The sequence below is a fragment of the Trachypithecus francoisi genome, unplaced genomic scaffold (assembly GCF_009764315.1).
Source record: "Trachypithecus francoisi isolate TF-2019V2 unplaced genomic scaffold, Tfra_2.0 Lachesis_group16, whole genome shotgun sequence".
NCBI classification, from domain to species: Eukaryota; Metazoa; Chordata; class Mammalia; order Primates; family Cercopithecidae; genus Trachypithecus; species Trachypithecus francoisi.
In genome coordinates this window covers 80,756,718-80,769,135 of record NW_022681461.1, presented here as the reverse complement: position 1 = coordinate 80,769,135, position 12,418 = coordinate 80,756,718, and the positions used below count along the sequence as shown (strand labels likewise).

The following is a 12,418-nucleotide window of genomic DNA, read 5'->3' as shown; positions in this document are numbered from 1 at the left end:
TGGGATTACAGGCGTGAGCCACCGTGCCCGGCCTAGAAGAGCTTTAATGAACCTTCCACAATAGTAAATGCAGAGACCACAGGTGGAAATTCCCATATTGGATAGAAAAGGGCCTAAGTCCAGTGTAAGTATCTAAATTTGATATGTCTTTTTGTCACAGAAGTGTAGGACTTAAAGGGAATATTCTGACCTTCGTGTATGAATCTGATCCACCCATCCTGTCAGCTAGGATTATAATTTGAGCTGTTGTTTCAGGAGCATGTGTTAAATCATATGAGTAAAAAAAAAAGTGGGCATTGAAAAAAAAGACTTGGGAATAATTGGGCAGATAGAATGGGTTCCATGGATCATTCTAGTTGCCACTAGAAAATGTGAGCTCCTTCTTCATTTACCATGTTGATAATCAGGTTGTGACTTTTTTTTTTTTTTTTTCTGTAAATTGTATTAGATACCACACAGGAATGTGACAGTAATAGGATAGCTTTGGGGGTTGGTGATTTGAAACAGGGACTATTAAGTAGATTTTCCCCATTCTCTAGGTTCCAGTAGTCCGTGCTCAGAACTTGGTTTTTGGCCCCTATTGTTTTTGCCTATTTTGATTTTCTGAAATGATCACATGGGGACAGTTAACTTTCCTTCTGCTGTGTTGCCTTAATGCTAGTAGATCGTGTTGTGTTGTTGGAGTTTTCTGATTTTTTCCCTATATGAGGGTACTAAGAGCTCCGTAATGAAAAGAAGTTTTTATACTTTCTCAAAATATTCTGGACCACTGAATGCACTTCTAATAGATCTTACACCTAAAGAAGTTAGTTCAGTGGTTGTTAACTGATTTGATTACAGGAGGAAAAAAAAACTTTACAACTAACAAAAAGGCGGGGAGAAAAGTGTGAAGGGCATCAAGCAAAATGACAGGGGCTTCAAAAAACAACCAAAGACAAAGCCCTATCTTCTGAAGACCAAAGGTCCAACTTTACTTACTGGCTGGCACAGCCTTTCTGAACTCCTTGAGTTTAGAATGGAGCTCCTAGAATAATAAGGCAGCCTAATTTAAAGACCAGTCAATACAGTAGGGACCTGCTATTGATCTCTTAGGCACTGAGTCTTCACGTCCATTGTCAAGCCCAGCCCAGCATGTGGGGTGATATGAGCAGAAAACACACATCAGTGTGTTTTGATTTCTTGTGGCTGTGTAATGTGGCATGAGAAGTATGTTGTGGTACCACATATTTCTCAATCTGATGCCTTTTTGTCTTTTTTTTTTTTTTTTTTTGCCATTTGCATTCTATTTCGTAGTGCCAGAATGAATTTTTGTATCTTGTCTTGTCTTTGTCCATTATAAACTGGAGGATCACAGTTAAGCCTTCCATAGTTTGGGATCATTTACCTTACCGTTATTTTGGATTTTTTTCTTGTTACAGTGTCACTACACTGTATTCATGTGGGGGAACAAACATGTAGGTGCTTGAACATGCCCCACAGACACAGTTGTAGCCCCAGTATTTGTGACTGTCGTTATTGACACAGTGCAGACTTTACAGATGGAGCATTATGCTCTCAGAGGACTTTAAAAATATGTATATTAAGCAATTAACTTTCTGGAGTTGGAGTTATCAAATCTTGCTGGGAAATTAACTTCCAAGAGCTCTGAATTGGATGGAATTCCATCTGGCTTCAGAGAACAATGAGCCTATATGAAATGGAGCTTTGAAATGTTTTTCTTGTGCAGAAATATGAACTAGAAAGAAAAGTGCTGATCTAATGCTAAGTTTTCTCTGTGTACTGACTCAGTTGCCAGAATTATAATGAAAACTGTATTTTAGTCTAACAAATGTATAGAATTTTTTATGTAATAAATAAAATTTTATAGGAAAGAATGTTACTGTCTACTGTGTTGTAACACTTCCCCATGCCCAGGGTGGTGACTGATAAAATCATGGGCAACATCTTCGTTTCAAATTAGGTCAGTATGCTGCAAGGGTGCCCCAGAATTTCCCATCTATTCTTTTCTGTCTCTCACAGCATGTGCTGGGGGCTTCGGAATAACAAATATAAATGTCCTAAAACCAGTTTCTGAAGTACAAAGTTCATTCACTGCCTGGCCAGGCTTCATAGCTGGAGTCTGAGTTGCCATGTGAATGCTAAGATTGCAACTGAACTCAATCATCAGGCAGAGTAGAAAAGCCTCCACTGGCCTGGACATAGTGGCTCACGCCTGTAATCCCAGCACTTTGGGAGGCCGAGGTGGGTGGATCACGAGATCAGGAGATTGAGACCATCCTAGCTAACACAGTGAAACCCCGTCTCTACTAAAAAAATACAAAAAAATTAGCCGGGCATGGTGGCGCATTAATGTAATCCCAGCTACTCGGGAGGCTGAGGCAGGAGAATGACCTGAACCCAGGAGGCGGAGCTTGCAGTGAGCCAAGATTGCCTCACTGCACTGCAGCCTGGGCGACAGAGCGAGACTCACTCTCAAAAAAAGAAAAGAAAAAAAAAAAAAAGAAAAGCCTCCACTGGACAGCGTCCATCGTGGAAAGCATTCACTGTACCTGGTACAGTGGTCTACACATGAATTGAAGCCTGGAGCTGTACTGAGTTTAGTGCATTTGTGAAACCATGGTGCCATCATTTAGGCAGTAGCTGTGCCCCATTGAAAGTTTAGAAAAATCAAGCTTTTTAAAAACCAATAATTTTAGGTAATATTAGGGACTAAGGAGGGATGTTCTTAAGTGGAAGACCTTTTGCAATACCGTACACCTTTCCTAATTTGTTTTGTTATTTTGGATTTTTCTTGAGAGGCTGCACTGTAAACTGCCTTTTATTAACAAATGTGAGCTGATGATAGTCCTGGCTGTTTATACCATCCTGCCAAAAAGAGTTGTTACAGAATAATTGTGAGGAGGCTTAAACACTGGAGGAATTTGAGATTCTGAAGAATATTAACCAATCTGGACTGTTCTTTCTTTTTTTGAGTGGTTCTGATGCAGATTGACGTAATTCTGTTATATAGACTACCTAATTATTAAAGAGCCTGTGAAAAGCCTCACGTCTGAAAGGTACCTGAAAGTCTTTTCTTTCTGTTTGGCTATGGAAAGTGTACTCTGTACTTAACCTCAAATCGAAGGAAATAAAAATCTAGAGGATTCTTTCAGGAGGCACAAAACTTATGCACCCTGTCTTAATATGTAAGTAGTCATTAAAATTTTAGCTGCTTTAAATAGCTGTACAGCTCAAAGCTCTTACAGATGTTGAAGGGTTCAGAAAGAAGCTGGTACCTCGAGAGGCTCTTTGGCCTCATATCTTTGATCAGATGCTGTGGAACTAACCCACTGGGTTTGTGCCTCTACCAGGGGTGTCCAGTCTTTTGGCTTTCCTGGGCCACACTAGAAGAGGAAGAATTGTCTTGGGCCACACATAAAATACGCTAACACTAACCATAGCTGATGAGCCAAGAAAAAAAAATCACACACACACAAAATCTTTTAAGAAGGTTTACGATTTTGTGTCAAGCTGTATTCAAAGCCATCCTGGGCGGCATGCGTCTCACGGGCCGTGGGTTGGATAAGCTTGCTCTACACGTTGTTTTTTTCACTTGTGGCAAATAGTAGTGAAGATAAGAAATGCTTTATGCCTTTAATTTGATAATATGCCTCATGTCATTTACTGTCCCAATTCCAAGAAAAATAATTTTAGCAGATTCACCTAGGTTAAATTCAGGATTCCAGAAAAAGTAAAGCTAAGCTACTAGACCATTTCATGGGCTTATCAGCAATTTCAATAGAAATCTTAAAGCGCTCTAGGTACTTACAAGCTCCCTGGCCAGGACTGTCAGACTAGAGAGGCAACAGTAAGGAACTGCCTTCAAGGCAAAACAAAGCGGCTTTCAGTCAGTCTCGGGTTACATCCTGTAACCTCACACTGGGAGACAGGATATTAGGTATTTAAGGTTGGTCTACTCCATCTTCCAGAAAGGATTCTCACAGCTTACAACAAAATAGAACAATTTTAACACACACGCACACACACGTTGTGTAATAAGCAAACTGAAAAAATTGAGAAAAGGAGATTAGCTATGTAAGAATCCCAGGCTAGGCATATGACTAAATTCCAGGCTTCCTGTCAGTCCTGTGAAAGAGAAAATCAAGAAAGGTACATGTTTAATGTTAAGTTTTAAAAAGCGTAAATAGAAGTTCAATAGGAAGGACTGGGTAGGCATTCACAATGATGTAAATAATATTTAATATGTTGGATTAATATTTATAATATAGTTAGTGAATAAAGCAGGGGCTCAAGCAATGCATGATCTCATTTATATGAAATAAATATTCTTACACATCTTAAAATAAAGGTATAGTAGATGCTCTCTCAGTCCTGTAGGCACTGGTAGTTAACTGATTAATTGAAAAATTGGGTTAAGGAGGAGAATCATTAAAAATGAAAATTGTTTGCCGGGCACCGTGGCTCACACCTGTAATCCCAGCACTTTGAGAGGCTGAGGTGGGTGGATCACAACGTCAAGAGATCGAGACCATCCTGGCCAACACGGTGAAAACCCATCTCTACTAAAAATAAAACAATTAGCTGAGTGTGGTGGCACATGCCTGTAGTCCCAGCTACTCGGGAGGCTGAGGCAGGAGAATCGCTTGAACCAGGGAGGTGGAGGTTGCAGTCAGATGAGATTGCGCCACTGCACTCCAGCCTGGCGACAGAGGGAGACACCATCTCAAAAAAAAAAATAAAGAAGAAAAAAAGAAAATTGTTTTAAACTACAACATGTAAATGTTTATTGGCCAGTTGTTTACATAGGTATATTCTTTCTGACTCTTGACTCTTCCGAAGTTATCTACTGTCTTTGGCATTAAAAACACCAATAATATTAACCTCCTGAAAGTGCAATAATATGAAATATTGATTTATTAAAATGGATAAAAAATTTAGAGATGCTTACGAAGCCCACTGCATGTAGGTTCCCAGGTTTTAATAATTTTTATAATTTCCTTGCAATGTTTGTATTTCTCACCTACGCATAACTTGAGAGTAGTATTTTTTGCATTTACCTTTATTATATCTTTGCAAGGTATTCAAGCTTTCAAAGGGTTTTTATAGAAACTACTCTTTTCATAGTCATTGTTTTTAATCAATGTACATAATATTTAAATAATCCTGGCAGTAGCGAAACCACCACACCTGGCATAACATGTTGAAATATACACACCTGACCCTTGTTAGCACAACCTCCTGATGCTGAGAATGAGAACACAGAACACAGGCCTCTGAGTGGAAGCCCCTCTCCAGGGACATTCAGCATACAACAGTCATCAGCCAGTACATTCTACAGAAGCTTGGAAAAGATCAGTTAATCTGGGAAAATGGTTAAGTGAAAGCCAGCTATGAAAGCCATCTATTTACATTTAAAAAATGATAATTATGGTTATCTCTGTTTTGTGGGACTGTGAGTAATTTTAGTTTTTTTCTTTGCTTATTTGTATATTTAAAATATTCTTATATAGTTTTTAATAGGAAAAAATTACATTAAAAACAAATAGCTGGGTAAGATAATAAAATGATAGTAACCAAACCAGTATGATAATAGGCCAATGGAATAGAAGAGAAAGTTTCCAAAACAAATCATATTATTTATAAGGGATTATACCTAAAATAGAATATACATAAAATGAATAAGAAAGGATAGAATCCATTTAATAAATTGTAATTTAGGACAATGGGCTTTCAATTTGAAAACAAATCTAAGTCAAATCTAAATGGATTTAGGATTTTTTTTATTATTATTATTAGACCAGGGAAAGGTCAGGAGAAGGAGTGGAGAGGATCTGATAAAATTAGAAAGATTAGAAGAAATAATAGAAATGATAGACTTGAAGTAATAGGATGATAAAAATGATAGGTGGGGATTAGGGAGATGCACACCTCACATTTCATGGAAATTGTGATGCGTGAGGCCCATTTCAGATGCATTTCCTAAGCCTGTCCACAGCAGTGTGCTGAATGTGTCCATTTTAATTCAACAAGCATTTCCTGAGACCTTTTCTGGTCAGCCAGAGTTATATTCTGGGAGCTCAGTGCTAAATACTGCCTGATCTTAAGTAGCTCACAGCCTAATGAGGGAGGCAGAGAGCAGTGATAAGTAGAGAGTGCTTTGGAGCACAGAGGAAGGTGTTGAGGTCGTTAGGAGAAGCTGTCTCAGCTGAGTCTTGAAGGATGCGCTGGGATTAGCCAGATGCTGAAGGGGTGGGAGGGTGGTTCTACCCAGAATAGAAGCACTTTGGCACTCATATAGCAACATGAGGAACACAAGTCGTTCAGAATGTCCAGAGCAAAGAAGATGTGGGTTTGCACCAAGAGGTGACCCTGGAGAGGATACAGGAGTCTTACATGTGTGTTCACATCTAAAGTGTGAGTTGTTTATATATTTGTGCCCCTTTTATTTTCCAAAAAGGCATGAATACAAAAAGTTTTTTTTAACCCCAGGCTGGAGTGCAGTGGTCCCATCATAGCTCACTACAGCCTCAAGCTCCGTAGCTCAAGTGATCCTCCCACCTCAGCCTCCAGAATAGCTGAGACTACAGGCATGCACCTTCACACCCAGCTTTTTTTCTTTTCTTTGTTTTTGGAGGGGCAAGGTCTCGCTTTGTTGCCCAGGCTGGTCTCCAACTCCTGGCTTCAAGCAGTCTTCCCAACTCGGACTCCCAAAGTGCTGAGATTACAGGTGTGAGCCACCATGCCCAGCCCAAAAAGATTATTAAACTAAAAATATAAAAGCAAAGACACAAACAGGAAGAAACAAATATGCTAGACTCTAGGACTAATACGGGCACAGGGCATTGAAGCCTTAAATTCTTTCAGCTTTCTTAGCAACCTGATAGGAAAAGAAAACACAAAGATCTACAGAATTTTATTCTCTAGTAGAAGAAAGTTTATGCATTCTTCAGTTTACTGTGGGAGCATAAATAACCCACATATGGCTCTTAAATTGGGATTTGGGGGATGCTAAGCTGGGGAAGTCCCAGCATTTAATTTCCTGATGTTTTATTTGAAGTTGTTACCTCATACCTTATTTAGGTCTGCCTCTATTATGAGTTACACGACATGGTTCTTAAGTGTAAATAAAACAGAAAGATAAGTCTTCATTTGTTTCAGATATATTCACTGAGTTCTATATTAGCTAAGAATACCAGAATAAGAGACCCAGCCTCTGCCCTCTGAAAACTCACACCCTATTTAGGAAGCAAAGGAGTAAGCAGATGATTGTAATCTAGAGTGTGCCAGCCGCTCTAACAGAGTTAACTCAGGAGTAGCAGGGAGACCCACCTGAAGGTGGGAGGGGCAGAGAGGTGGGGCTGTAATAAGTAAATAAGCCTTTGGGGAAAGGGAAGTAGAGTGTTCCAAGGAGGATAGCGTGTGTGAAGAAATGATGATGTACCTGTGAATCTGTACTGAAGTGTAGGTGTGGGGACATGAAATTGGAGCGGTCAGTAGGGATCAGATCTCAAGGGTCTTGCAGGCCACCCTCAGGGTCTTGATTTTATGGTGCAGAAAATGAGGACTTGCTGAAAGATTTTAACCAAGGGAATGTTTGGAGATATTTGCATTTCAGGGGAAAAATTACCCTGACAACAGTGGGGAGTATGGCATGGGATGAGTTGCTTCTGGGCCAGGAAAACAAAGTGAAGAGACCATTGTAACATACCATGTGATTCAGAATGAGAATTCCAACTAGGGCACTAGCAATAAGAATGGAGAGAAAGGGCAGAGAATCGCTTGAACCTGGGAGGCGGAGGTTACAGTGAGCTAAGATTGCGCCACTGCACTCCAGCCTGGGTGACAGAGCAGGACTCATCCCCTTCGCACTCCCCCCCCCCAAAAAAAAGAATGGAGAGAAAGTGATATATTTAAAAGCTAATGGAGGGATAGAAGCATCAAAAACGGATGTTTGGTTGGTGAAAGGGGCCAAGTGAAAGAAAGATGGGAGTGAAGCGTGGATCTCCGGGTCCTGGTTTGCATGCAGCACTGCACTGGAAAATAATTTACTTTTCTCCTGGAAAGAACCACTTTAAGATGAAACCCTATTTACTTTAATAAAGAGACAAGATAAAACAACAGAAAAAGCACTGACCTAGGATTTGGAATATTTGGATTTATCTCCAGTGCCTCCAGTCCATTCATGGGTTGTTTGTCCTCTCTGCCTGTTTTCTTGACTATAAAATGGAATATGCTCAGTCTGTGCTGTAGGATTACAATGATAAATACATGAACTTAAGGGACAGGAATATGCTTCAAAAGCAGTTAAATACAACAGAGTTGTTATCTACTTATTTTCTGATGCCTAAAGGAGCCAGCATTGTATAAGGAAGAGAACAAAGGTCTTGGGATTATGGATATAGATTTGAATCTGTCTCTGCTGCTTATTGTAGAAGCTGGGTAAACTGGGAAAGCCTCAGAACCTTTCTGAGGCTCAGTATCTTCCCTTGTAAAATGGGAATACTCATGTTTTATAGGGATTGTGTAAGACAATGATAATTTGTTCATTTCACTCAATCATTACCTAACAGGTATTTCATGAGTACCTACTATGTGTTAGAAGCCAAGAATATAAAAGTGAACAGAACAAGCTAGAGTCTCCATTCTAGTTTTACATATAAAAGCTGATGGTGGCCAGGCGTGGTGGCTCACATCTGTAATTCTAGGACTTTGGGAGGCCAAGGCAGGTGAATCACTTGAGGTGAGGAGTTCGAAACCAGCCTGTGCAACATGATGAAACACCGTCTCTACTAAAAGTACAGAAAAATTAGCCAGGTATGGTGGCGGGCATCTGCAATTCCAGCTATTCAGGAGGCTGAGGCAGGAGAATCTCTTGAATCGGGGAGGCGGAGGTTGCAGTGAACTGAGATTGTACCATTGCACTCCAGCCTGAGCAACAGAGTGAGACTCCATCTCAAAAAAAAAAAAAAAAAAAAAGCTAATGATGGGATGATATGATTGAAATGGCAGAGCAGAAAATTCCAAAACTCCATCCTTCCACAAAAACAATGATCAAATTGGCAAAAACTATCCAATCAATTTTTTGCCAAATTCTAGACTCTAATAAAGAACTTACACACCTAGGCAAATGCTAAATAAAGACATTACGGTAAGAGAGCATTGAGGCATGTTAACGTATTTGCATACCATCCCCACTCACCAGCTTAGCAGCAGCTGTGAAAGTGGTGGCTCATGTTTCTGATGTGGCTTGCCAATGCCCAAGTAAGCAATGTGTGGTTAGACCTTGTTCTCAAAAAAATTGTGGTTGTATGTTTTGAACTGTCTGGTGGCTCCCTGAATGATCAACTCAGGGATTTATCTTTGTGTCACATGCCTCAGAAGCTTCTTAGGGCTGAAATGATCTCCCAGGTGACATCTGTCAATAGCACTTAAAGGCATATATACTAGCTGCAGCAACCTGTGGTGAGGAATAACAGATGCTGCAAACCGCAGACAGATGGAAGCCTGGGAAACGAGGCTAGAAAAGGACATACATGGAGGAATAACAGCTTTCAAAAGCTCCTGCATATACCAGGAAATGTCCAGGGCCACACAGGTGACCAGGGCTTGACACAGGAAGGACCTGAGAAGACCACAAATGTTCACTTCTGGCTAATCTTTTGATGCAAGCAGGAAGTAAAGGCTAAATAAAACAAGAGTTGCAAACAGTCTTGCTAAGTAGTAAGCAGTGCCCCCATAAAGAATGAATGTGCAACGACTAGAAGGTGATCTCTGTTTTTTTTGTGGCTCCAGGTATTTAAGGAAAACTGTCAAATCACAAGCTGACCACAAACTAACAAAACAGAGACTTCAGTGACCACACACACACCAAAGAATACAGTCTCTACAAGAAATAGTTCAGAAAAGTCATTAAACAAATAAACAACTATAACCCACAACAAGCCAACAACAACAAACCCTAGGGAGGAGGAAGAATCTGATTTCCAGAGTTGCCACATTATAGTATGCAAAATGTCCAGTTTTCAACAACAACAAGAAATTACAAGGTACACAAAGAAATAAGAAAGTACAGCCTATCAACAGAAGAAATTAACAGAAACTGGCCAGACGTGGTGGCTCACCTATGATCGCAATACCTTGGGAGGCTGAGGCAGGAGGATCGCTTGAGGCCAGGAGTTCAAGACCAGCCTGGGCAACATAATGAGACCCCCATCTCTTCCAAAAAATTACAAAAATTATCCAAACATGGTGGCGTGCATCTGTAGTCCCAGCTACTCAGGAGGCTGAGGTGGGAGGTTTCCTTGAGCCCAGGAGTTCAAGGCCGCAGTGAGCTGAAATTAAGCCACTACACTCCAGCCTGGGTGACAGAGCAAACTTCATCTCTCCAAAAAAACATTTTTTAAAAAAGAAACTATCTTTGAAGAAGCCCAGATATTTGACTTACTAGACAGAGACTTTAAATCAACTGTCTTAAATATGCTCAAAGACATAAAGAAAGTGAAGGACAAAGAACTAAAGAAAATCAAGAGAACAATATTTTTACCTAATAGAGAACATCAATAAAAAGATCGAAATGATAAAAAAGGGAACCAAATAGAAAATCTGGAATTGAAAATAACTGATACCAAAAATTCACTAAGAGGGGTTCAGTAGCAGATTTGAGCAGGCAGAAGAAAGAATTACCAAATTTGAAGACAGATCAACTGAGATTATTCAGTCTGAGGAGAAGAAAAAGAAGAGTAAAGAAAACTGAACAGAACCTAAGAGACCTGTGGGATACCCTCAAGTATACCAACATACCCAGAATGGGAGTCCCAGAAAGAGAAGAAAGAAAGAAAGCAGCAGAAAGAATATTTGAAGAAATATTGTCATGTAAGGTCTGGGCTATAAAAAAAAAAGAATACTTGAAGAAATTATGGTTGAAAACTTCTCAAAAGTGATAAAAACATGAATGCACATCTAAGAAGCTCAACAAACTCCACATAAAATAAACCCAAAGAGATCCACACTCAAACAGATTATAACCAAATTTTTGACAAAGAAAAATAGAAAATATCGGTTGCAGCAAGAGGGAAGCAACTCACTACGTCTAAGTATCCTTAATAAGAAAAACAATCGTTAATCAATAATCCTTTATTCAATAAAATTCTCCACCAAAACTGAAAGAAGGCCAGACACAGTGGCTCACACCTGTAATCCCACTGTAATCTCAGCACTTCGGGAGGCTGAGGCAGGTGGATCACCTGAGGTCAGGAGTACAAGACCAGCCTGGCCAACATGGGGGAACCTTGTCTATACTAAAAATACAAAAATTAGCCGGGCGTGGTGGCACATGTCTGTAATCCCGGCTACTTGGGAGGCTGAAGCAGGAGAATCACTTGAACCTGGGAGGTGGAGGTTACAGTGAGCTGAGATCATGCCACTGCACTCCAGCCTGGACAAGAGACCAAGACTCTATCTCAAAAAATAAAAATAAGGCCAGGCACAGTGGCTCACGCCTGTAATCCCAGCACTTTGGGAGGCCGAGGCATCTGGATCACCTGAGGTCAGGAGTTGGAGACTAGCCTGGCCAACATGGTGAAACCCTGTCTATACTAAAGATACAAAAATTAGCCAGTGTAGTGGTGGGCGCCTGTAATCCCAGCTGAGGCAGGAGAATCGCTTGAACCTGGGAGACAGGGGCTGCTGTGAGCTGAGATCACGCCACTGCAGTCCAGCCTGGGCAACAGAGCGAGACTCCGTCTCAAAAAATAAAATAAAATAAAAATAAAAAACTGAAAGAAATCAAGATAGTCTCATATAAACAAAAGTTGAGGAAGTTTGCTTCTAGTAGACCTGCATGCGAAATACTAAGGGAAATAATTCAGGTGGAAATAAAAGAAGACAAGTAACTCTAGCTATACAATAAAATAACAAAAAATCAGTAAGGAAACTACATAGGTAAACATAAAAACTAGTATTATTGTACTTTTTTGTTTGTCACTCATTTGTTGTTGTTACTGTTGTTGTTGTATTGAAGACAGAGTCTTGCTCTGTCACTCAGGCTGAAGTGCAGTGGCATGATCTCAGCTCACTGCAAGCTCCGCCTTCCGGGTTCACGCCATTCTTCTGCCTCAGCCTCCCCAGTAACTGGGACTACAGGCGCCCGCCACCACGGCCGGATAATTTTTTGTATTTTTAGTAGAGACGGGGTTTCACTGTGTTAGCCAGGATGGTCTCAATCTCCTGACCTCGTGATCCGCCCGCCTCAGCCTCCCAAAGTGCTGGGATCACAGGCGTGAGCCACCGTATCCGGCCAACAGTTTTTTAAAAATGTAAATGGATTAAACTCTTCAGTTAAAAGGGAGAGTTAGTGGGATGGATTAAAAAACATAATCCAACTATATAATAGCTACAAGAGACTCAATTTAGATCCAAA

The 12,418-nt window shown here is 40.4% G+C and overlaps 1 protein-coding gene across 1 annotated transcript in view; it reads left to right on the top strand.

The window, feature by feature from the left end:
• The window catches only part of SLC44A1 (solute carrier family 44 member 1), a 199,241-nt gene that overhangs the window by 154,856 nt on the left and 31,967 nt on the right, over positions 1–12,418 (top strand). The gene's annotated exons all lie outside the window — the stretch shown is intronic.